This window comes from Zalophus californianus, chromosome 14 (assembly GCF_009762305.2).
Source record: "Zalophus californianus isolate mZalCal1 chromosome 14, mZalCal1.pri.v2, whole genome shotgun sequence".
In the NCBI taxonomy this organism is placed as follows: domain Eukaryota; kingdom Metazoa; phylum Chordata; class Mammalia; order Carnivora; family Otariidae; genus Zalophus; species Zalophus californianus.
The window spans coordinates 70,323,517-70,348,286 of NC_045608.1; the positions used below are offsets into that span (position 1 = coordinate 70,323,517).

General features: G+C 41.9%; 1 protein-coding gene and 1 long non-coding RNA gene across 6 annotated transcripts in view; one reads left to right on the plus strand and one right to left on the minus strand.

Moving 5' to 3' along the window:
- Positions 1-3,393: 3,393 nt before the first annotated feature.
- On the minus strand, positions 3,394-16,185 carry LOC113913001. Of its 2 annotated transcripts, none has more exons than XR_003517057.1 (3): positions 16,049-16,185; positions 5,543-5,712; positions 3,394-4,711 (listed from the first exon to the last, which is right to left on the minus strand). It is a non-coding gene; the product is annotated as an uncharacterized LOC113913001 (long non-coding RNA). The 2 variants fall into 2 exon arrangements; XR_003517056.1 differs by having other exon boundaries at positions 5,543-5,679; positions 16,049-16,165.
- A 429-nt stretch (positions 16,186-16,614) lies between these two features.
- SMAD4 (SMAD family member 4) overlaps positions 16,615-24,770 on the plus strand; it is a 51,970-nt gene continuing 43,814 nt past the window's right edge. For 3 of the 4 annotated variants that reach the window (XR_003516820.1, XM_027575421.1, XM_027575423.1), the window contains exon 1: positions 16,615-16,751. The gene's annotated coding sequence lies outside the window, so the exon portion shown is untranslated. Of the gene's footprint in view, positions 16,752-17,052; positions 17,139-24,770 lie in introns of those variants that run through there. The other variant, XM_027575422.1, reaches the window with a different exon arrangement.

Below are 24,770 nucleotides of genomic sequence, written 5' to 3' on the forward strand. Positions count from 1 at the left end.
ACAGTCTCAGAATACTAATGCCAAGACTCTACCATCAATGTGATTTACAAAAATAGTTTTTAAGATTTGTATGTGTAGGGGTACCTGGGTGGCTCAGTCATTAAGTGTCTGCCTTCAGCTCAGGTCATGATCCCAGGGTCCTGGGATCGAGCCCTGCACTGGGCTCCCTGCTCAGCGGGAAGCCTGCTTCTCCCTCTCCCACTCCCCCTGCTTGTGTTCCCTCTCTTGCTGTGTCTCTCTCTGTGTCAAATAAATAAATAAAATCTTAAAAAAAAAAAGATTTGTATGTGTATGTATATGTCTGTATTGCAGTTCTTTTGTCCTTAGGCTATGTCCCGCTAAGGATTGTAGAGTCAAGTTCCTTGTTTTAAAGTCACTTCCAATAGCTCCTCCATGTGCGGACAACTTCAAACAGTGAGGTTCATTTGTTTCAATTTGTGTTCACTTCTTAGGGATTGCTTTTTTTTTTTTTAAGATTTTATTTATTTGACAGAGAGAGACACAGCGAGAGAGGGAACACAAGCAGGGGGAGAGGGAGAGGGAGAAGCAGGGGGAGTGGGAGAGGGAGAAGCAGGCTCCCCACTGAGCAGGGAGCCCGATGCGGGGCTCGATCCCAGGACCCTGGGATCATGACCTGAGCCGAAGGCAGACGCTTAACGACTGAGCCACCCAGGCGCCCCTTAGGGATTGCTTTTTAACTTAAATTTAATTTTATTTCATAATTATGTTAAAGATATACATAGTTTTACAGTAAAACTCACACAAGGTACATTTAGAGCATTCTGGTTTCTTGCTCCTTGTCTCTTTCCTCCTCATGAGTAGTTTAAAAAAATTTTTTATGACTTAGTTTCCCACTGTTTTTTAATATAGGCAAATATGTATATATGTTTATATCTCATGGGGCAGGAGGATCTCATCACAATTTCAAAGTTTTTAATGGTTATTTTTCTATTTAAAGTTTTGTGTTTCTCTTTGGGTCGATAGGTGTTTTCTGTTTTTCCAGCTGTGTATCCCTCTCATTGATGTTTTCAAATTTATTGGTGTATAGTAGTTCATAATCTTTTTAAAAACACCTATTTTGCCTGTAAATTATTTTTCCCTTTTAATTTTGTGTTCTGTTTACTTGTATATCTTCCTGCTTCTTATTGATCTTACGATGGGATTTTTTTTATTATGTTAATCACCATACATGACATCATTAGTTTTTGATGTAGTGTTGCATGATTCATTGTTTTGACGGGATTTTTTTAAAAATCATCTTTTGATTTAGTTGTTCATATTTATTGCTTTTGTCCCCGCTCCCCCAGCACCTCACACCATTGATTTTGCCATATCTTTATTATTTCCTTCCTGCTTATTTCTTTGGGGTTTTGCACTGAACACTTAGCTCATTTGATTTCAATATTTCTTATTTTTTTTTAAGATTTTATTTATTCATCTGACAGAGAGAGAGAGAGAGCACAAGTAGGCAGAGAGGCAGGCAGAGGGAGAGGGAGAAGCAGGCTATCCACTGAGCAGGGAACCCGACGTGGGGCTTGATCCCAGGACTCCGGGATCATGACCTGAGCTGAAGGCAGCCGCTTAACGGACTGAGCCACCCAGGCGCCCCAATATTTCTTATTTGTTAAGTAAATGTATATAACACTACAAATCCCCTTTAACTACTACCTTATGTACACTTTGACACATGGTACTTTCATTATATTTTGTAATTTCCCTTATTATAATTTCTTTATTCTAGTATTTAGTAGTATTTTTTACATCTCCAGATTTTTAGGAGTTTGAAACCATTATTTATTTTTTATTTTTTAAAAAGATTTTATTTTCAAAAGAGAGAGAGAGAGAGAACACAAGTAGGGGGAGCAGCAGAGGGAGAGGGAGAAGCAGGCTCCCCACTCAGCAGGGAGCCCGATGAGGGGCTCCATCCCAGGACCCCAGGACCACGACCTGAGCCAAAGGCAGACGCTTAACTGTCTGAGCCACCCAGGTGCCCCGAAACTATTCTTAAGAAAAAAAAAAAAAAGATTTATTTATTTTAGAGAGAATGAGGGAGCAAGTGGGGGGAGGGGCAGAGGAAGAGGGAGAAAAGCAGACTCCGAGTGGAGCAGAGCCTGATCATGATGCTGGCCCAATCCCAGGACACTGAGATCATGACCTAAGCCAAAATCAAGAGACCACGCTTAACCTACTGAGCCACCCAGGGGCCCCTTGAAGCTATTCTTTTGTTAATGGTTTCCAAATTTATTGTATTGTGATAGAGAACATGGGCTGTATGATGTTGATTTTTTAAAATTTACTGAGGTGCATGACTAGTAGGTGACTGATCTTTGGAGTCTCCCATATATTCTTGAAAAAGATGTATATTCTTTGTTCAAAGTACAAAGCTTTTTATTAGATTGAGCTCACTAATTGAGTCATTCAATTGACCTCAACTGCATATAAAGTCTTCTTTGTCCCTTATGATGTTTTCACCTGAAAGTCTATTTTGGGTGATATTAAAATTGCTACTCTGGAGGTTTTTTTGGTTCATATTTACCCTGTATCTCTTTTTCCATCTCTTAATATTCAAAGAATGATTCCCTGGGCACTTTCCTGGGCAGTACTGTACAATAGCACGGCAAGCATCAGGATGCCCTTGAGCTAAGTTCAGTCCCTCAGCTGGAAGGAGGGAAGCCTCAGCTGTCTCTGACCCTCCCCAGCACCCTGCTCATTTTCTTATTTTCCTCTCCCACATCTGTCTTGTTCATTTTCATATTCCTATCTTGTAGCACAGTCCCTGACATCTGGTAGGCATGCAGTAAATATTTGTTCAGTGAATGGAGCATACAGCCTTGTTGGGAAAATAAGACCCCCTGAAGAATAGTTAGAATTTATGGAGCACTGACTACATGCTAAACCTTCTCCTCACATATTACCTCTCTGATCTGAACTCCTACCTTGCTCTTCTCTTGCACCCTACTCTAGCTGCACTGGTGTTACTGTTGTTCCGTGAACACATCGACCTCATTGCTGCTTCAGGATCTTTACACCTGTTCTCCCCAGATTTTGCACAGCTCACTCCTTTGCATCATTCAGATCCCTGCTCAAACGTCACCTCTTCAGACATCCTTCCCGAGTCACCCCATCTAAAATACTACTCTGTACCTCTCCAAATCTAATCACTCTCTATGGTCTTTTCTTTTTCTTTCTTTCTTTCTTTTTTTTTTTTTTTGGTCTTTTCTTAAAATAGCAATTATCACTAAAATGGTTTGGCTACATGTTTACTGTCTGTCACCCACCAGAACGTAAGTACTTCGAGGACAAGGGGTTTGTCTTGTACACCACTGTACCCTCCTCTACAGTAAGTGCCTGGTAAACAGTAGACACCAGTAAATTTTTGTTGGATGAGAAAATTTTCCTTTAATGCTCAGGGAAATAACATTTTCAACAAGTGTGATTATACCTACTTTTATAGAGGAAGTAATTAAAGCTGAGAAAGGTTCAGTAGCTTGCCCAGGGGCACACAGCAATGCAGCCAGGATTTGAACAAGAGCTCATTTGACTCCAAAGCCCATCCCTAATCTCTACCTCTGTGCTACTGTCTGCAAATGAAGTAGAATGTAAACACACATAGGACATTAGGAAATCAAGGGCCAGAACGGTGGCTTGTGGCTTTTTGGATGAGATCAGCTGGGCTGGAGTGGTTGGTAGGGGAGAGCTGGGCCTCTGGGTGAGACGTGGAATGGTGGAGGGAGGGAGGGAAGCAGGGCAGGCAAACCCTGGGCCCGGGCCTGGGCTTGTCCACGTGGCCTTCTCCCTGGCTGAGGAATCGGTTGGGACTTGCTCCTGGGGGGAGCCGTGAGAATGGAGGGCAGGCTGTAGGGGAGGACGGCACAAGCCTGCATTCCTGGGCCTTTGGGTCAAACCCTCCACAAAGAACCCGTGCCAAGGAGCCTTTGTGGACTGTGGCTGAGGGAGTCAGGCCCGGCATTCTAACTAACCCGTGTGGCCTCCGGCGAGTTCAGACCTACTCGCAGCGCCCCTGCCAAGCCAGCCATCTGTGAGCTGGGGAGGGCCGGCCGGGCGTCCAGGCTGCAGAGGCGCTTCGGAGCCAGGGCCTCTTTCGTAGACGGGATCGGTGGTACGGTTGAACCAAGGGGGAGCCGACCCCGGAGCCAGCTTCCCTGAAGAGCGGGCGGGAAGAAAGAGCCACGGCCGCCAGTGGCCTGGACTGCCTGCGGAGGCTGTGGAGTTCTCACTTCCTTGCCGATGACAGGCGCGCGCGCGCGAGGGGGAGCAGGGGGCCCGTCCAGGGAGGAGGCTCCGTGGGCAGCAGCGCTCCCCCCACGGGGGTCACCGTGCGTGGGTGGCAAGGGGCTGAGGGCAGGAAGCGTGGGGACAGTTCAAAGCCAGCAGCTGGGTGCGGCTTGTCAGAAGGCCCCGGGAAGTGAAAGTCCACCAGGGAAAGGAAAGGGGAAGAGAAAACAGCAGAGAGGGGAGGTGGCAACAGCCACTGGGGGCAAGGGAAAGGCAAGTGTTTTGGGAGCTTCTGCGGGCACCTTTTCCTGGGGGAGGGGACGGCAAGGCTGAGTCTTGCATCGTGCATCCTTCACACAGCCTGTTCCCGAGGAGCAGATGCCGGGTAAGGGCTGTTCAAACGCGCACAGCATCCTTCTTCTTCAAATTCCTCATTTCCACCCCTGAAAAGGTGGTACTTGATTATCCTTGAACCCTTTAAAAGAAAAGAGTAACTGCAATTTTCATCAAAGGTAAAGTTAATTACTTTCCTCAAGGCTGTCTTCCAAGAAAAATGCTCTAAAAATAAGAAAAGATTTTGGTGATGTTAGGGTAAGATGTTTTCCCCCTCAGAGTTGAAAGCTCAAACCCTTTGCACAAATATTCATTATCAGATTCTTTTATCACTAAAAGGATGCCAACTCGACCTTTTAAAAAAATGTTTTGTTTTTGCCTTTGATGAAATTTTTATTTCCAGCACCCTCCTCCCTGCAATGTTCCCTCTTGTGCCTGTGACAGACACACTGAGTGAGACAGATGCCACAGTCACTTGTTTGGACCAAAAACTGTGTAGTTTTAAGGCTGATTTGGAGTCTACTAGGGGAAGGGAAAGGCTGGATAAATTTTAGGTGGTTCAGTGAATGCTCGTCACCATCCAATTCCTCACCCGAAATAAAGCATGGCACCCAGCAGGCTCAACTCTGCATGTTTCCTGAATGAAGGCAGGTTGGAAAAAAGAAAGCGGAGCTTATCATTGAAAAGCACTGGAAGTAGGTGGCCTTGCAAGTGTGGACTGCCTCCTAAATCAGTCAGTGTTCCTCCCCAGCCCCCTCCTCAGGAAACTGTGCATTTGAGGCCCTAGAGGTCTGGACTCTTGGGTCCAGGGTCTTGCCTCTAGAGCTCTGGTCCAGAGACCAGCTGTATCACCTCCTCTAGGAGCCTGTTAGAGATGTGGACACTCCATTCCTACCTTGGAGTCACTGAATCAGAATCTGCACAATCATGTTAAAGATCATGTTCAAGTGGAAGAAACACTGTTTGATGGTACCTGGGCCACTTCCTTTCAGAGGCACCTGGTCAGGAGGCCCTTCAGGGTCTTGGCTTCAGATCTGGGCTGCAGGACAGCTCCACACTGCACTCTGTACGGAGGGCTGGAGGCCACAGAGGGTTCCGATTCCAGTTCTCCTATTAAAGGAACTTCATTACATGGGCAAGTGACTTAAAAAGTAAAAAAAAAAAAAAAAAAATCAGTCTTACAGAAAACTTACAAGAATAGTACAGAAACTTCTGCATATCCTATACCCAGATTCCCCAATTGTTAACATTTTTCTCTACTTATATATTATTTTGGAACTAACGGAGGGCTAGTTCTACACATAGGTCTGCCTGTCCCCTTAATACTTCAGTGTGGACTTACTAAGAATAAGGACATTCTCTTATGTCACTGAAACACCAGGGCCAGATTCAGGGGGAGGCAAGCAACATCGGATCAGTGGCCCTGAGAGGGCTTCCTAGGAGCCTTGCTCACCGCACCCTAATGCTGGCCCTGCACACTATACTTGCCCAAATCAGGAAACCTACATGGATTCAATACTATTATCTAGTCTACTGTCCATATTCCAGTTGCGTCAGTTGTCCCAATAATGTCCCAATTTTTCCATACCCAACTCAAGATCATGCACAGCATTTCATTGTCATGTCTATTGGGTCTCCTTCAGTCTGGAAGAGTTCTTCAGTCTGTTTTCCATGACATTGACATTTTTGAAAACTACAGACCGATTATTTTATAGAATGTTCCTCAATATGGGAACAAGTTATTTTTAATCTCTTGATAGTTCAGTTTCACCACCTATAGATTGAGAATAGTTCCTGCTTCATGTTGAATTGAATAAATTCAGACATCTTATAGACTTGACATATGACAGGTGTACGTGGATTTAAAAAGTTAGCTAATACTGATTAGGTTCTTGTCAGTACAATGTCAAGTGCTTTACAGGCATGATCTCACCGAATCCTCCCTACAGCTCAGTGACACAGGCTCTGGTTTTGTTCCTGTTTCACAGGTGAAGAAACTGAGACTTAGAATGATTTGTCCACTGTCTAAAAGCTAGTAAGGAGTGGGGCGCCTGAGTGGCTCAGTTGGTTAAGCGGCTGCCTTCGGCTCAGGTCATGATCCCAGGGTCCTCGGATCAAGCCCCGCATTGGGCTCCCTGCTCAGTGGGGAGCCTGCTTCTCTCTCTCCCACTCCCCTCTCTCGCTGTGTCTCTCTGTCAAATAAATAAATAAAATCTTTAAAAAAACCCACAAAAACTGGTAAGGAGTTAAATGGGGACCTGAACCAAGTCAGCCTGCCTCCAAGGACTATTTGCTTAGTAACCTTGCTAGTGATGCTTACTTAAGATGTTAAGTTTTGGTTGTTATTTGTTTTTAAAGATTTACTTATTTATTTATTTTAGAGAGAGAGAGAAAACACAAGCAGGGAGGGGCAGAGGGAGAGGGAGAGAATCTCAAGCAGATTTCCCACTGAATGTGGAGCCTGACTTGGGGGTCGATCTCATCACTCTGAGATCATGACCTGAGCTGAAATCAAGAGTTGGACATTTAACCGACTGAGCCACCCAGGCGCCCCAAAATGTAAGTTTTTAAGATAAAATTTACATAACATAAAATTTACCATTTTAATCATTTTATTTTCCCCCAACTTTATTGAGATATAATTGACATACATTGTGTAAGTTTAAGGTATACAACGTGATGATTTGGTACAGGTATACATTGTGATTACCATTACAAGGTTAGTAACACATCATTCACCTCACATAATGACAATTATTTTTAGGTGGTGGGAATATTTAAGATCTCTCTTAGCAGCTTTCAAGTATATAATACAGTCTTATTAACTAAAGTCACCATGCTACATGTTAGGTCCCTAGAACTTACTCATCTTATAACTGGATGTTGGTACCCTTGGACCAACATTTCCTCATGTCTCCTCCAACCCCTGGTAACCACCATTTGACTCTTTGTTTCTATGAATTTTAACCATTTTATTTATTTATTTATTTGTATTGAAGTATAGTTGACACACGTTACATTAGTTTCAGGTGCACTTGTTTTAACTATTTTAAAGTGTACAACTCAGTCTCTTTTAATACATTCACAATGTTGTACAACCATCAGCACTAATTCCAGAACATTTCCATTACCTCCAAAAGAAACCAGTGTCTTTCAGTTCCCCTCCTCCTATCCCCGGACAACCACTAAACTGCTGATCTTCTTTCTGTTTCTATGGATTTGCATATACACACAATGGAATACTACTGAACAATAAAAAGGAGCTAACTACTGATATACACAGGAACATTTTGGATCTCAAAAACATCCCATGGAATGAAACAATCCAGATGCAAAAAATTACGTGTTGTAAGATTCCATTTATATGGAATTTTGGAAAAACCAAAACCTTAAAAACAGGAAGCATGGCAGTGGTTGCCTGGGGCCAGGAATATGGGGGTGGGGATTGACTTGACTGTAAACGGGCAGAAGGCAGTTTTTTGGAGTGAAGGCACTGTTCAAAACTGGATTGTGTGATGTATACCTTTACCCAAATTCATCCAACTCTCTATTTTAAAAAGTTTATAAATGTAAATGATACCTCAGCAAAACTGTAAAAACCCAAACATTATCTGTCTTCCACACTTACCAGCATATCTTCCTTCATAGTTTGGCTCCAAATCTCTTTCCAGCCTCACCTCTCACTCTCTCTATGCATTCAGTCAACAAACATTCTCTGACACTTGCTGTGTGGAAAGCCCTCAAGAGAACCTCCATCCTCAGGGAACTCACAGCCTAGTCAGAGCAGAAAGATAGGGCACCCAATCCTGATAAACATCAGGGAACCTAGAGGATCACTGAGGTTTTTTTTTTTTTTTCTTAGCTTATTTATTTTCTTAAAGTAATCTCTACACCCATCATGGGACTCAAACTCATGACCCCGAGATCAAGAGTCCCATGCTCTTCCGACTGAGCCAGCCAGGCGCCTTGATCATCGACTGAGTCTTAAAGGAGAGGAATGAGCACATACATTCCAGTCACTTTGAATTTCAAGTTTGAATCAAGTTTCAGTTTAACTTTTTGAAGAGGTAATGCATCTACAGGGTTCAAGAATAAAAGAAATTATACAGTGAAAAATTTCCTCCCATCCAGTTCCTACTCTACCCCATACAACCATTGTTGTTATAAACACATATTATTTTTCCTTCTTTTTAACAGAAAAGATAGCATAATATACACATTGTTTTGGACTTCATATTGTCATTTGGCAGTAAACCTTTGAGATCTTTCCATAAGGGTACAGTGAAAATTACCACTCTAATCATAGTTATATAGTATTTCATTGTATGGATGTGCCATAATTTATTTTATCCAGTCTCCTTTGGGTAAACATTTGAGTTTTTCCAACAGCCTGTTATGGCCAACAATGTTATAATGTGTACCCTCTTATAAGTGGTATATTGTGTGTTGTTTTGTTTGTATATGGCAAGTTTTTCTATGGCTATATATTGAATTCTTTTTTCAAGTTTTTCTATGGCTATATATTGAATTCTTTTTTCAACCATTCCACAAACACGCCAACCACTTTCATATCCGTAGGCTGTTTTCTCTGCCTTGAAAGTCTTCACTCAGTCCTTTTCTACTGGCAAACTCCTACTTTACCTCAAAGTCCAGTTCAGATGTCACTTTCTTATGAAGGCTTCTGAATTCCCACAGGCAAGATTAGGTTGCTCCTTCTCTCTTTTTCTCACAGTAGTCCATGTCCACATCATCAGAATGATCTATTAACACTTCATTCTTGCCCCACTAGACTGGAGCTACTCAAGGGCATGGACTACATGGACTACAGTAAATTTATCTCCGAATCCCTTAGTAATACATACTTGGTAAGTATCGAATAAAATGTGCATTGCATGAATGGTCAGGGCTGACAGAGGGGTTCGTACTGCTCCTGTCCCCTGCTTTCAGCTGCCTCTTGGTCTCTGTTAGTACTTCGAGGACTGTGGCCAGACAAAGGTGGGCTGTGATTTCCCTTCCTCTCCCACCTAATTCCTTCCTTCCTGCCTCCACCCCTTCCCTACCCTTGGGATTCTGTCCACAGCTGCCTTTGTGGCCCTTGCTGGATCTGGCATGGATAGCCGTTACTATAGTTTTCAGTACATTAAAATAAATAAATAAAATGGAGTATTGGCTCTACCCATCTTCTCTTTTCTTCATCAAGTCTTTGGCTTCCTATAAAGCTGAAAGAACAGATTACTTGAGAATCAAATGCACATCTGTCACCCTCAAACCTAATTTCCTTCACTTTAAGTCAAAGGAGATGACAGAGTTTACTATAGTGCTTTAGGAATGTGGGAAATGCTTATACTGTTTAGGGTAATCAATGTTAAATGATTTGCAAGGGCAACTTAGATTCTTTTTTAAAAACTTTGGGTTAACTCTGAAATGTCATGGTGCTAACTCATGCCTGGAGCTGTCAATTGCTAGGTCACTTCCGTATTAAAAATTATTCTATTTCTTCCTTACTGGGCAGGGCTGGAGGTGGGGGCTCTCTTTCCCCACCTCTGGAATAAAAAGGCAAAAGCTCTATTTTCTCCTTACCCTGGAAAAGCTCCAAGTCAGGGAGGTGAGCCATCAAAGAAAACAAAAGGGAAAGAAAGCTTTCAAGCCTTTCTTTGCCTGCCCAGCTCAGAGATGGATATAGGATTGAAATGTTTCACCTGAAGAAGTCTCAGGAAAGGTGGTAGCTTAGGTCGCTTGGAGTGCTTTGGGACTGTGGTCTTCAAAATTTCTTGCTTGCATGTCTCTTAAAAGAAATTTGAGAAACCATGTTTCTTCTTGTACTTTTAAAGGTCATATCTCAAATGTTTCATCTTAAGTTTAAATAATGGCCAAGTTTGTTATTTCTGGCATAATAAGTATTGGCATTTTAAAATAAGATTGTTACATCATTCTGTAAGTGTATCCAAGGGAATCTAAATATCATAATGTACCTATCATCCATTTAAAAAATACATGAACAAGCTTTTCTTAAAAAGAAATTCTACATCACTCTTTTTCTCCTTATCTTGTATTTCCATTCCACTTGCCCCTGAACATTATAATATGAGATTTTATGCTGGAAAGTCTTTTATTGCTCACCCTATCATATTTCCCTAAAAATTAAAAAAAATCTTTGAGTCGCTAAGTTTAAAACATTCATCTTGACTGTATTATTATTATTTTTTTGACTGTATTATTAATACAATTTTGAGGGGCGCCTGGGTGGCTGAGTCGGTTAAGTGTCTGCCTTTGGTTCAAGTCATGATCTCAGGGTCCTGGGATCAGGCCCCGAGTAGGGCTCCTCCGCTCAGGGGGAAGTCTGCTTCTCCCCCCTGCCCACATTGTGCTCACTCTTTCTCTCTCTCTCTCAAATAAATAAAATCTTTAAAAAAATACTATTTTGAATACCTACTTGGTATAAACAACATAAAATATTATAAATTTTGATGAACTTAATTAAAATTAAAATTTAGAATATTTTCTGCTGGAATAAGATACAGTTCAGATCAACTCTCTTTCTAGTTTTCATTGTTTATGGATAGAAGCATGAAACACCCTGTTCATTTATTCAACAAATATTTATCAAGTACCTCCTATTTGTCAATTGTAACTCTAGTCACTTGGGATACATTAGTAAACATTATGGGACAAATCCATGCCCTCATGGACCATTCTAGTGGGGGTAATAGATAATAGGCAATAAACGTAAATATAAGTAAATAATACAGCATTTTAGAAGAGCTATGAGGAAAGACACAGCATGGTAAGAGGGCTCTGGGGTGTAGCATAGGGTTCAAAATGAGTTGTGATTTTAAAAAGGTTAGGGTCGGCCTCATTGAGAAGATGACATTTGGCTAAAGATGGTTAGGGAGTTAGCACTGCAGATATCTGGGGGAAACACGTGCTAGGCAGACGGAAGAGCCAATGCAAAGGCCCTAAATCAGGAATGTGGCTGGCATTTTCTAGGATCAATAAAGGAGGTTAGTAAGGCTGCAGCAGATGCATCCAGGAGAATAACAGGAGATGAGATTAGAAAGGTAATGATGGGGTGGGGTGGTGGTCCAGATCTTGTAGAACCCTGTAGACTACTATAAGGACTACTGTAAAGACTTTTACTCTGAGTGAAATGAGGAGCCATTGTGGGGATTTAAGCAGAGGAGTGACATGATTTGACTTATGTTTTAGGAGGATCACTCTGGTTATTACGTAGAGAACAGACTCTAAGGGGTAAGACTGAAAGCAGGGAGAGCTTTTAGAAGACTAATCCAAACATGAGATGATGGTGGCTCAGACCAGGAGGTAGCAGTGGAGATGGTAAGGGATGCTCTGAATCCAGACTAGACATGAGATGTAAAAGAAAGAGGGAGGTCCAGCATGACTCTAGCGTTTTTGATCTGTAAATTTGCAGGATGGACTTGTCATCAACTGAGATAGGAAAATTGGTGGGTTGAACAGGTTTGAGGGAGAATATTTTTTTTTCAGTTTGTGGCATAAGTTTGAGATGTATAGTAGACTGCTGGGTATCAGAATCTGGACTTCAGATGAGAGGTCTGGGCTGAATATATAAATCTGGAAATGTCATCATATATGATGACATCATCTATCTCTGATGGTACTGAAAGTTAGGAGACTTACTTAATGAGATCACCAATGAAATGAGTATTGATATAAAAGAGAAGAATCCAAGGAATGAGCCCTAGGTCATTGCCGTTCCCTAGGTCTGGGAAAAGAGATAGAATCAACAAAGAAGAAATAAGACAGGGAAAGAGGGACCAGTGACGAAGGAAGAAAATTGAGATTATATGGTTAAAAAAAAAAAAAGGTGAATCAAGTGATTAGCTGTGTTAGCTGTTACAGACAGGTCAATTAAGATGAGAATTGCAAATAGATCATTGGACTTAGGCAATATGAAGTTCACTGTTGGCCCTGAATAGTTTGATAGAGTGGTAACGATGAAAGCATGAATGGAGTTGCTTTAAGAGAGGGTGGGACCTGCTCAGTGGGATACCTAAAATATCCCACATATGTAACCTTGTGTGCATTGTTATGATGTTATTACGTATGTATATGGTCCTATCACAGGCATTGTATTTGGCATGTTTTTGAACTTTGTATAAATTGTATCATATGGCATGTATTCTGCTACAGAGAGGGGGAGAACTAGAGACAGAAAGTATAGAAAACTCTTTTAGAAGAGTTTTGGAATTGAAGTAGAGAAATGGGGCAGTAGCTGACAGTGGAAGTGGGTCAAAGAGATTTTGTATGATTGGAGAAATAACAGTTGTTAGAAGCTGAGGGGAATGACCCAGCATAGAGGGAAGCACTGATAAGATTAGGCAAGCCAAGCTTGGGATTTGTTGCCTTAGCAGAGGGACTGGCTTTGGCTAGGAGCATGGAAAATTCAACTACATAATGGAGGGTAAGGTGGAGAAGAGGTTATAGATGTTGGCATATGGGTATGGGTAGATGAGATCATGGGATTCTGTGGAGATTTTTTTTTTTAATCTCATTGCTTCAATTTTCTCAATGAAAAAGGAAGCAAGGTTGTTAACTGAGAAATGAGGATGAAAGGGAAGGAGGTGTAGGTTAGAGGACAGAGAGGTATGAAATCCAGAACAGAACAGAGGAGGGAAGTGGGATTCTGGAGCAGCACTAATAATGGCCCATTGGAGGTTAAGAGTGATGAAATTAAAGTGAAACTCACTAGCATGATTGTGTTTTTCTTTAGCCACTTTCAGATGCAGAGTGCCGGTGTGGAGTAGGTGGAGAGCTGGCTTGGTCAGGATTGTGGTTTTGCCAAGCACACACAGAAGCGGAGGAAGAAAGTACTGGGGTTGAGGGTGTGTGCAAGGGAGTGATGCAGTGATTGGCCAGGGGTTTAAGCTGGGTAAGGATGGGAGAGAGTGGATATGTACTTTGAACAATCGCTGCAAGGAAATTTGGAAATATGAGATGGTGTTCAGAGTATAAGGTGTTTGAAATCATGATTATGATGAAGTTGCAAAGTTTGATAATCCTTCTGTGATTATGCCCATGGGAGTGAGTGGCTGAGTTAGGGTAGGACAAAATCCCTGGAGGAGAAGTCAAAGAACTGAGAGGTCAGGGTATTGGGAAGATCATCCACATGTACATGAAAAGCACCTAGGATTAAGACAGAAGTGGTATTGGAGTGACTGACAGGAGCAAATGGTGAAAAAATGAAGAGGAATGGAAGCGACAATGAGGGGTACTGGATAACAAGATTTAAAGCTGCAGATTAGTAGGGGGAGAAGGGGATGGTCTATTGAGGAGCAAGGAGGACACCTACCCCACTTCCAGCTACAGTCTGAGAGGCTTATGGTCAAAAACACAGTTCCCACTACTTGGGAGGGGGCAGGGGACTCACTGTTCCAGGGGAAAGTCAGGTTTCCTTTAAGCAAGAAAGTGAAGACAATCTGAAGAGAAATTCTGAGGAGGTTGGGGTTGCAGGGATTATTATTTGCATAAATAAATAGATGGTGTAGTGGACTCTGATGGGGCCCCACATGATTCCTGCCTCCTGGCATTCGTGCCCTTGTGTGGTCTCCTTCCTTTGAGTGAGGGTGGGACTTGTGATTTGCCTCTGGCCAACAGAGTATGGCAAAGGTGACAGGATGTATGTGATTATGCATACATGATTGTGTTACATAAGGTTGTTACCAGTGTCTTACACTGAGACTCTCCCCCTTGCTGGCTTTGAAGAAGCAAGCTGCCATATTGTAAGTAAGCTTCTACTCCCTATGGAAAGGGCCACATGACAAAGAACTGAAGGGACCTCCAGCTGACAGTGAGCAAGGAACTAAGGCCTTCAGTTCTGCAGCCAGCAGGTAACTGAAAGCTGCCAAGAGCAGTTTGGAAGTGCATCCTTTCCCAGGCAAACTTCATTCTGTGATCTTGCAGAGGACCCAGCTAAATTTGTGGTTAAATTGTTACACAGTAATAAATAACTAACACAGATGGTGATGGAAGAGGTTTAGTTATAGCAATGTTACTGTTGGCTCCACATATACCCCAGTGTGGAGCCCAAGGTGGGGCTTCAACTCATGATTCTGAGATCAAGACCTAAGCTGAGGTCAAGAGTTGGCTGCTCAACCAACTGAGCCACCCAGGTGTCCCTATAGCAATGTTACTTTTAACTCCTTTTGAGGTATACTGCCTAGAAACCACATGTTGATCAATTACCAAATCACCTAGTTAGAACTTCCTTCAATTTTGTTGACAGGAAAGAACTGGAAACCACCCGACTTGCAAAAGAATTTACAACCCATTCATTCAGATCATTCACTTTCTCATCACAGACATCAATTTCTGAATTGTCCCTTTGAATTTCCCTGGAGGTTTTTACATTTTGGACTGGGGCGCCTGGGTGACTCAGTCAGTTGAGTGTTGGACTCTTGATTTCAGCTCAGGGCATGATCTCAGGGGTGTGGGTTCGAGCCCCACATTGGACTCCACTCTCAGCACGGAGTCCACTTAGGGTTCTCTTGTCCTCTCCCTCTGCTCCTCCCCCCCCCATTCTCTCCTTCTAAAAAAAAAAAAAAAAGTACATCTTGAGTTGATGCACCTTAAGTAATGGGTGAGAGTTTTACTTTGCTCTGTCAGGTGGGAGGACAATTTTGAAAGAGGATGCTCTGTCCTCAGGTGATTTCTCCAGCTGAACAATTTTATTAAATAGTACATATATCAGTGGAAGTTCTGTAAATGAATTACCTTAAAACTAGTCTTGGAAAGTCTTCCTGAACCCCAGGAGTAATTACCAGTGAAGACGACACTTGTGGAGGCTTTCTAGTAGAAGAGGTAAGAGCAGAGGATGTGATGGTGGGGAAGACAGCATGGGAGTAGGGGGTAGGACACTGTGTGTGAAAGGTAGGAGGGTGACCAGACTTAAGAAATGATTTTAGAACTTCCCAGTAATTAGTTTTCATGCGACCCCCCAATGGAAGTATTTTCTAGGTGGTAGCAAAAAATAAAATAAAAATTTAAAAATATATAATTAGTATGTGTTTTCTGAAACTTTTTAAATATTAAAGAAATGTATGCATCTTGGAAAACTTTCAAATAAAGTATTAATTTAAAAGCAGAGTTTACCAACCTAGTTAACAGGTGTGTTGTAGGTCCTTGAAGGTCCCTTCCAACTCTGAGGTTCCACCTAAATCTCTTCCACTCACTTTTCGTTAACACCTGACCAAACTCTTAAATGTGTGATTCCTTGACTCTCCTATGCATCTCTTAAGCCCAAAAAGGATTTGACAAGTTTAAACACCTTTGGATCTAGTGATCCAGGGCTGGTGGAAAGGGAAGATGCGGCCATTGCCAGTTTCTTCCCAAAGTAAACCGCTACAACCACCTTCACCCTGGAGCTGGCTGGCCAAGTCTAATTTTTGTGCCCGCAGGTCCTCAAAACACAAGGGCCGGCTGATCGCTATTTATAAACACTTACTGGACGCCCACTCTACTCCGAGCTCTCCCGCGCTGCTTGAGTACTTTACTGCAAAGGGATGCCAATTCTTCTGATGAACTCCCTCCAAGCAGCCTTAGTGGGGCAGCGCCCTCAGCCAGCGCCGGAGCCCAGAACCGGACTCTGGGCAGCCAGCCGACTGGCGCTGCCTCACGGGCGCAGGCGCAGAGCGACCCTCCCGTCACTCCGGGCGGGAGGCGGGGGCAGCCGGGAGAAAGGAAAGCTGCGGGGGGGAGGGCCAAACCCTGAAATTACCCGGATGTGGTCTCCGTGCGCGCATGCTCAGTGTCCTTTCGACAAGTTGGCAGCAACAACACGGCCCTGATCGTCGTCGCCGCTGCGGTAACGGAGCGGCTCGGGTGGCGGAGCCCGCGTTCGCGCCCGCCCGCTCTCCTCGGGAGGCCCTTCCCGCCCTCCCCTTAACTCCACGGCCGCCCAGGGCGGCGGGAGCGGGTGAGGGGAGCCGGGCGCCCCGCGAGAGAGGCACCCCGCCGCGGGGCGGCCCGGGAGCTCGAGGCGGCCCGCGCGGGCAGTGGCGCGGCGCCGAGGAGGGGCGGCCTGGCCCGGACGCGGCGGGGCGGGGGCCGAGGAGCGCTCCGGGCTGCTGGGGGAGCGACGGGCCCGGCGCCCCCGCGGACGAGCCGCGGCGGGAGAGCGGACACTGCTCGCCATCGCCCGAGCCCAGGTAAAGCGCCATGTCCCCTCCCCTTCCCCCGGCCGGGCCCGCGCACCCCGCCCGCGGCTTCCCCGCCCCGGGGCGGGCTCCCAGCGGTGGCGGCGGCGGCAGCAAGCGAGCGGGAGGCCGGCGGCTACGCCGGGAGAGCGAGCGCGGCCCGCTGACGGGCCCGGCCGGCGGCCCCAAGGCAGGGCCGGCGGGGCCGCGGGGCCTCGCGTCCCTCGGGCTCCGGGCCCGGTCCTCCGGCCCGGAACTCCCCTTGCGGTGTGTGGCCGAATCAAGTTAAACTCGGACCCGGACTCCTGCTGCGGCCGCCGCTTCTCTTTGTTGTTCTTGAGTAGTTTCACTGTCCGCCCCAGCCGAGCGCGCTGGGTAGGCTGGAGTGTGTCGCTTTAGGTATAAATGAAAGTTGTAAATGGCCTGCCTTAATTTCTTTTCTCAAGGAAATTTTTTTTTCTTTGTCCTTTACTTTCCCTTCCTGGTTGTGTCATTCCAGTTTTTGTTTCTGGCTTTGATTTGTTTACTCACTTTTTTGAGCATTGTAGGTGATGGCTGTATGCGGGAAGCATTCTCAGCACCTAACTGACCGCCACCCCCAACCCCACCCACTCCTAATAAAAAATAAAAGACATAGTTTATTTTATTGCTAGGACTACAAATACTGAGCGTGAAATTGGTGTAGGATGTAGGGCGGTGGTTCCATCACATGCCCCAAACTGGGGTTATAATTTCTCAGGCAAGATTTTCAAAGAAATGGGTGTGTTTGGTTAACTTGAAAGATTTCTTTGCGGGTATAGGGAGGTTTTTAAAAAACTCTGTTGGCGATTGATAGCTATTTTCCCCCCTGAAAACCCTAGCAAAAATTTTTTTAATGAACATATTTATTTCTGATTATTTATTTTGAATTTAGTTTCTTAATGCCTTTAATTTTTGCACCATAGTTTAAGGTGAAACTGCCAATTATTCCGGAATTATAAATACAAGATAATGTGGAATCATTTTAGTCTGAATTAATTTTCTAAAGGCATGTAATCTTGGCTAATTTTTGTTAACAACCTTTGACTTTTGCAAGAATTAGCATCTTTTTAGTCTCGATAGCAGTTCGATTATGTGGGTTTTAAAAAATAGGTTCAGTATTTTTGTTGGAAGAGACCATGTAGCCTTAAGAGAAAATAAAGAAATGCATACTTTCAAAAACTAATGAGATTTAGAACATTGCATCGGAATAAATTTTATTGTGGATTTCATAAATTGCCTTTGCCTTGTTGTACCGAGACTAAATGTCTTTCAGTTGAAATACAGCGTAGGAAGTTCTAAGGTGTAACTTTGCTTTTTCTGCTAAGGACTTGTTATTTTGTCTTTTGAAAAGTTCTGATATGCTTAATACATGACATTTCAAGTTGTAAATGATTGATATAATTAATATTTTAAAATACGATATTCTGTTAATGTTAAAGTAACGATTTTGTTTTCTTAAAAGGGCTTGTTACAGAACGGGGTAATACAGGCAGTCTAAGCATTTACGATTTGCAGTATTTTTAGGTCTAAAGGTGGTAATGAATTACGTAGGTTTAAGTCGTTGGAATTAAAACTAAAAGCCTTTCTAGAGAAAATTGATACAATATTTTGTGAGTCTGTTAATAGAAGTGGCTTTTTCTTTGCTTTCCAGGTTTTTGGGTGAGGTTGCTTTAAAGAGGTATTACATCTTAATTTTTTTATTTTTGTGGTGGGAGTGCCTAAGTAGAAGCTTCTCTGTTTAGCTAAGTGCCATCGTTGTAAATCTTGAGCTTAGAAAAGAACTGCAAATCAGTTGCAGATTTAATGAAAAATTTTTTTTAAGATTTTATTTATTTTATTTATTTGAAAGAGAGAGAGAGAGAGAACACAGGGAGAGTTTCAGGCAGAGGGAGAAGCGAGCAGGGACTCGATCCCTGGACCCTGGGATCGTGACCTGAGCCGAAGGCAGACGCTTAACCCACTGAGCCACCCAGGCGCCCAGATTTAATGAAAATTTGGGATGAGAAAGTGAATTTGAAATTTTTAGAATACATTTTATGTGGATCATTGGCCTTTCTGATGGCTTTGCTACTTGAAGCAATTCTGCTTATACTATGAAGCAGCAAATCTTATTTCTAAAAATCTATATATGCTTCACTTTCTTAAGCTTAAGCTGTTTCTTTGTGTGTGAATTATTTTTTCTGCATTCCGCTTTAGGTCCCCCCCCCCCCCCCCAGTTAAAGAGCAAGTATTAAACTGATTTATGCTGCCCAGTCACACTCCAGCTCTCTGGCTTGGAAGCTGTTTTTTTTTCTGATTGAGCTGGTGTTATAGTAACATCATTAGACGCTATTCTAATTGAGCTGTGAATTGCTGAGGCCTCTACTAGAGCAGTTAACCCTACAGTATCTGCCTTGTTCATTATATTTAAAATGCATAATTTGTCTCACCTAAAATTTTGCCTATTTTGGTGAGTACTTTATTTTTCTTACGTTTAAGCTTATTTTAGCTCTACATTGTCTAACTCATGCCTAACTTTTTTCATTTTTCATTCAGTGATTTTTAGAGTGAATGGGTCTTTTAAAATCTTATGTTGGCCATTTCAATGCTCATTGTACATGTTTTGATTTCCTTTTTTTCTAGAAGATTGTGTAGTTAGGCAGAAATTTTTGTTTTGCTTAAGTGATTAAAGGTTGACCCTGAAATGATGCTAATCATGTGTAAGACTAACATGACTAAAAGAGTTTCATTGATTTCATTCTTTTCTCCACTAAATGAAAGTTAAAGGACTTGGATCACCATAATGCAGGATATATTATAATTTTGTTAAATTATCAAATTTTAGTGTCTGCCTTCGGCTCAGGTCATGATCCCAGGGTCCTGGGATCGAGTCCCACATCGGGCTCCCTGCTAGGTGGGGAGCCTGCTTCTCCCTCTGCCTCTGCCTCTCTCTCTCTCTCTCTGACTCTCATGAATAAATAAATAAAACATTAAAAAAATTATCAGATTTTGGGATTTTTACTCAAAAGCTGATGAAGATTTGATTGTTTTAAAAAGACAAAGTTAAATATGTGTAGATTTCATTTGAACAATTTTCAGTATGATACCGTTTGCATCATAATATGACAAAACATATGCTTGGTAATGAGTCAGATTTAGAATTTTTGGATTTTTTTTCTAATTTTAAAATGTGTAATTTTGGTGATGGGAAATGTGGCTGAATTCCAGTTTCTCAGGAACAAGGTATTTTAGGTTGTGTCACCTTGACATTATTTTGTGGTGTGATTGGCATCCAGGAAAATTTGTTTTAACCATGAGAGCGGATAGAAACTAGGGTAGTGCTTACTTATGTAAAACTAAGATGATGATAGGTGGTCAGAATCTTATAATTTAAGTCTTAGTTATTTGCTACTGCAAATTATATCATAGGTCAGATAGATAGATACCAGAGACTGATTGTAAAGATTGTTATAACATCTTAATTTAAAGTTGGTGATAATTGTAAATACATTTAAGCTTGAAGACTATATTATTTACATTTTAAATGAAAATTGTTTGCACTTTGGAGAACTTGTAACAGTGTGGGGTTCATCTTTTTATTGCTTTTTTACTCCCAAGGTTTAGGACAGTGGTTCTCAACCTTGGCTGCATTTTGAAATCTTCTGGGGAGCTTTGAAAAATACTGGATCCCACCGCCAAAAATTGTGATTCAGTTGGCCTGGGGTGCAGCAAGATTAGAGTTGGAGGTGGCTTAGCTATTAGGGTCCTCTAACTATATTTTGAACTGTTTCACTTCCATCCTTTAATACAATGACGTACATATGTACTGTGTAAATCATCTCACATCTAACGTAATGGGTCTTTTGAAGGTATTTGCCGCATTTGTTTTGCTTCAGTGGTTGTCCCTTCATTTGTCCCTCTCTCCCCTTTTTGTTCATTTTCTCACTTCATTTGAAATGTCTGGTAGCAAGTTTTAGGGACTTGTATTTCCCATGATAAGAAGTTGGTATAGCAGTACTATTCTAAATAGGAAGTTGATCTTTTTCTTAAAGTACTCTAAAATGCTTATTTGGGCTCCTATTTTAGAGACTTAGGACTTTGTTTAGGTGCCAAAATTAGCATCTAAACTCCCAGTGGAATTTGGTCTTCAAGGGGGGTTAATCTGCTTGGAAACCATAAATTTTCTAGGCACCAGTTAACTGGTCGCTTCACTGGTTCCTGAGAGGCAAGTATGCATTTAGCTTTTGCTGTCAGGAGTTAAGTTATACGCTGTGAGACAGTTTCTCAGCAAGCCCAACTAGTTAGCATTTCTTTAGAAATCATCTAAGGAGGGCATATTCAGTTCTCCATTTACATCACCTGCAGTAGTTCCTAAGTGCTGGTTGAAGAGTGGATGCATCTTCATCTCTGGAAGAGCTATTTTTTTTTTTTTTTTTTTCTCTTCCCACGCTCCATTCCAGCACACACAGATTCAGAATGGGAATTGAGTGGAGGAGGCATGGGAATCTCTGATTAGAAAAAAAAAAAGTACTTCTTGATTTTAAAGGCTTTGGATATTTTATTCTTATTGCTTTGCTTTAATATGTGACAGGCTTTATTTTGCAGTCGTTGATGCATGGAGTAATTTACTTAAAATCCATCAAACCCCAATTTGCATGTTTAGAATGCATATCATTTGGTTTTTGTTTTTTTAAGGACTGCTGCTGAATATTTGTCTTTTGTAGTAAGGTATGATTTCTTTATTTTAATGTGGATGAACTTAGATCTTTTTCAAGTAAATGTAAAAGTTAAGGATATTTATCAGTAGTATTTGCTAGTGAATTCTAGAGCATATCAGTAGATGCTAATCATTGTAATAATTCAATCATCTGATGAAAGGATGACCGGAAGTAGTACTTGATGGAGTAAGATAAACCAGGTATCATTGTACATAAACACACTAGGTACCTCTGTGTCATAGATATGCCTCACTAAAATTAAAGGAAGAATTTTATGTGTATAGATGTTGAAATTAGGCAGCTAGTTAATAGTAAAGAAAAATGACATGACTTCTGTGCAATTACTTTTTTAATCAGTCGCATATATTCATATTGTAATTTGTTTCACTATCATTTTGGTAATTTGTAAAGTGAAATGTGTAGGCTAGTATAGACTAGATCAGTGCTTTGTAAAACTGACAGCACCTCAAACTCTTAGAGTGCTTTTTAGGTGGGGCCCCACTCTTGATATATAGTTAGTAGTGCTGGGCTAACCTGCAGGGATTCTGAAACACCTCTTTTGAAAGAATAAGCTGGATGAATTGATAGTTTTCTTTGTTTCAGAGGTTTTATGACATGTATCTTTTAGTTATCAGTTATTAAAATTCATCTTAATTTTCAGTCTTTTAAAATAATGTTTCCCAAAGTGTAGTCCACAGACTCCTGGGGTCCCCATGACCCTATTCTTTTTTTTTTTTTTTTTTTTAAGATTTTTATTTATTTGACAGAGAGAGACACAGCGAGAGAGGGAACACAAGCTCGGAGAGGGAGAGGGAGAAGCAGGCCTCCTGCCGAGCAGGGAGCCCGATATGGGGCTCGAACCCAGGACCCTGGGATCATGACCCGAGCCGAAGGCAGACACTTAATGACTGAGCCACCCAGGCGCCCCCCCCCCCCCCCATGACCCTATTCTTTTAGGAGGTTCATGAAGTCAAAATTTTCTTTTTTTTTTTTTTAATATTTTATTTATTTGATGGAGAGAGACACAGCGAGAGAGGGAACACAAGCAGGTGGAGTGGGAGAGAGAGAAGCAGGCTTCCTGTTGAGCAGGGAGCCCAATGCGGGGCTTGATCCCAGGGTCCCGGGATCATGACCTGAGCCGAAGGCAGAACGCTTAATGACTGAGCCATCCAGGTGCCCCTAAAATTGTTTTCATAATAAAACATGTTACTTGCTGTTTTTCTGTGTTGACATTTGCACTGATGGTGAAGAAGCAGTGGTGGGTGGTAAACCACTGGCACCTTAGCATGAATCAAGGCAGTGGCATCAAACTATGAATCTTTACTGTGTTCTTCACAGCCAAACACACGTTAAGCGTTTGAAAACATGTTGTTTCACTTAAAAATATCTTTGGTGAAGCAGTAAAAAGTTTTATTTTTAAAATCTCTACCCTGGAATGCCTATCTTTTTAATATTCAGTGTGATTAAATCGAAGTGTGAATAAAGTTCTTCTTGTGCACATCCAAGTACAAGGTTCATCTCTAGGAATGGTATTTGTGTGGTTGAACTGCAAGGTAAATTAGCTGCTTTTTTTAGTGGAATACTTCTCTTATTTTTACTTAAAAGAACGACTAATAGAGGAACCATAGTTAGTCAGACTTGGATATTTGTCAGGGATCTCCTTGAAAATTAGTGAAGTGGGCCTGACACTCAAGAATAACTTGTTGTTGGCAGTGATAAAATATGATCTTTCAAGTGAAAATTTTAGATTTGAAAATTTGTGTCTGCCACATGGGCTTGCCAGCTGCGTAATACTTAAAGACTTTTCTGATGAGATTGGTGGTGATATTAACAAATGTGATTTAAAAAAAAATATTGTGTAAGAAAATGTGTCAGCATTTGGAAGATCTGTATAATTCATTGAACCAGTATTTTTCAGTGACCATTACATGATGTTACAAGATCGTGCATGGGTAGATGGATTCAAAGTACAATATACACCAATGGATCTTTATATAACAGAGCCAAGAAGTTCATTGATACAGTTTCAGATTCCACATTGCCGCTAACCTTTAAGGATTGCCATTTGTTGCATTTTTGAGTTGAATAAAAGATGAATAGGGCACCTGGGTGGCTCAGTCGTTAAGCATCTGCCTTGGGCTCAGGTCATGATCCCAGGGTCCTGGGATCGAGCCCCGCATTGGGCTCCCTGCTCTGCCGGAGGCCTGCTTCTCTCTCTCCCACTCCCCATGCTTGTGTTCTTGTGCTCTCTGTGTTTCTCTCTGTCCAATAAATAAGTAGAATCTTAAAAAAAAAAGTAAGAATAAAAGATGAATAACCATAATTATCTAAAAAGGCCATTAAAGTACTTTTCTCTTTTCCAAGTATGTATGTATGTGAGGCACATTTTCTTCATGTATTTTAACCGAAACATATCAGAACAGATTGAATGCAGAAACAAATATGGGAATCCAGCTCTCTTCTTTTAAGTTAGACATTAAAGAAATTAGCAAAAATGGAAAACAGTGTCACTCTGAATACTGATATTTTTGTCTGCTTTGGAAAATAGTTATTTTTTTCATAAAACACTAATTAACACGTACTGGACTTTGTTCTTATTTTAAATTAATAAAATACATATTTAAACACCTTTAAGTTTTAGAATATAAACAAAAGCTATTTGGAATCTCAATAATTAAGAATGTAAATAAGGGGACCTGAGATCAGAGAGTTTGACAACTGCTATTTTAAAGTAACTAATTATCTGTATTATTGACTAGATTACTGATTGGTTCCAATTTTTATGTGGTTTGTGTTATATCACTGTTAATTCTGAGAATGTTAATTTAATTTTTGTTCAGTAATTATGTAGCAGGAAACATGTAGCAGTCAAACTTTGTCAAAAGAGGAATTCATTGGCTTGATCTGAAAATAGAGCTGGCCTCAGAATGCTGGATCCTAGGTCACAACCAGTATCATCAGGACTCTTTGTCTTGGCTTTGCCTTTTTTTTTTTTTTTTTTAAGATTTTATTTATCTGTTTGACGGAGAGAGAGAGGGCGCATGCACAAGTAGGGGAGCTGCAGGCAGAGGGAGAGGGAGAAGCAGACTCCTTGCTGAGCAGGGAGCCCCAAGTGCGGGCTTGATGCCAGGCCCCTGGAATCATGACCTGAGCCAAAGGCAGACGCCTAACGGACTGAGCCACCCAGGTGCCCTTGGCTTTGCTTTCCTTTCTGTTTAAGTCTCAGGTCATCTCCAGGCTACTCCTAGTGTCAAGTCCAGCAGAGAGACTTTTATTCCCTCTGTAGTTCCAGCAGAAGTCCTGGAGCTGTGTC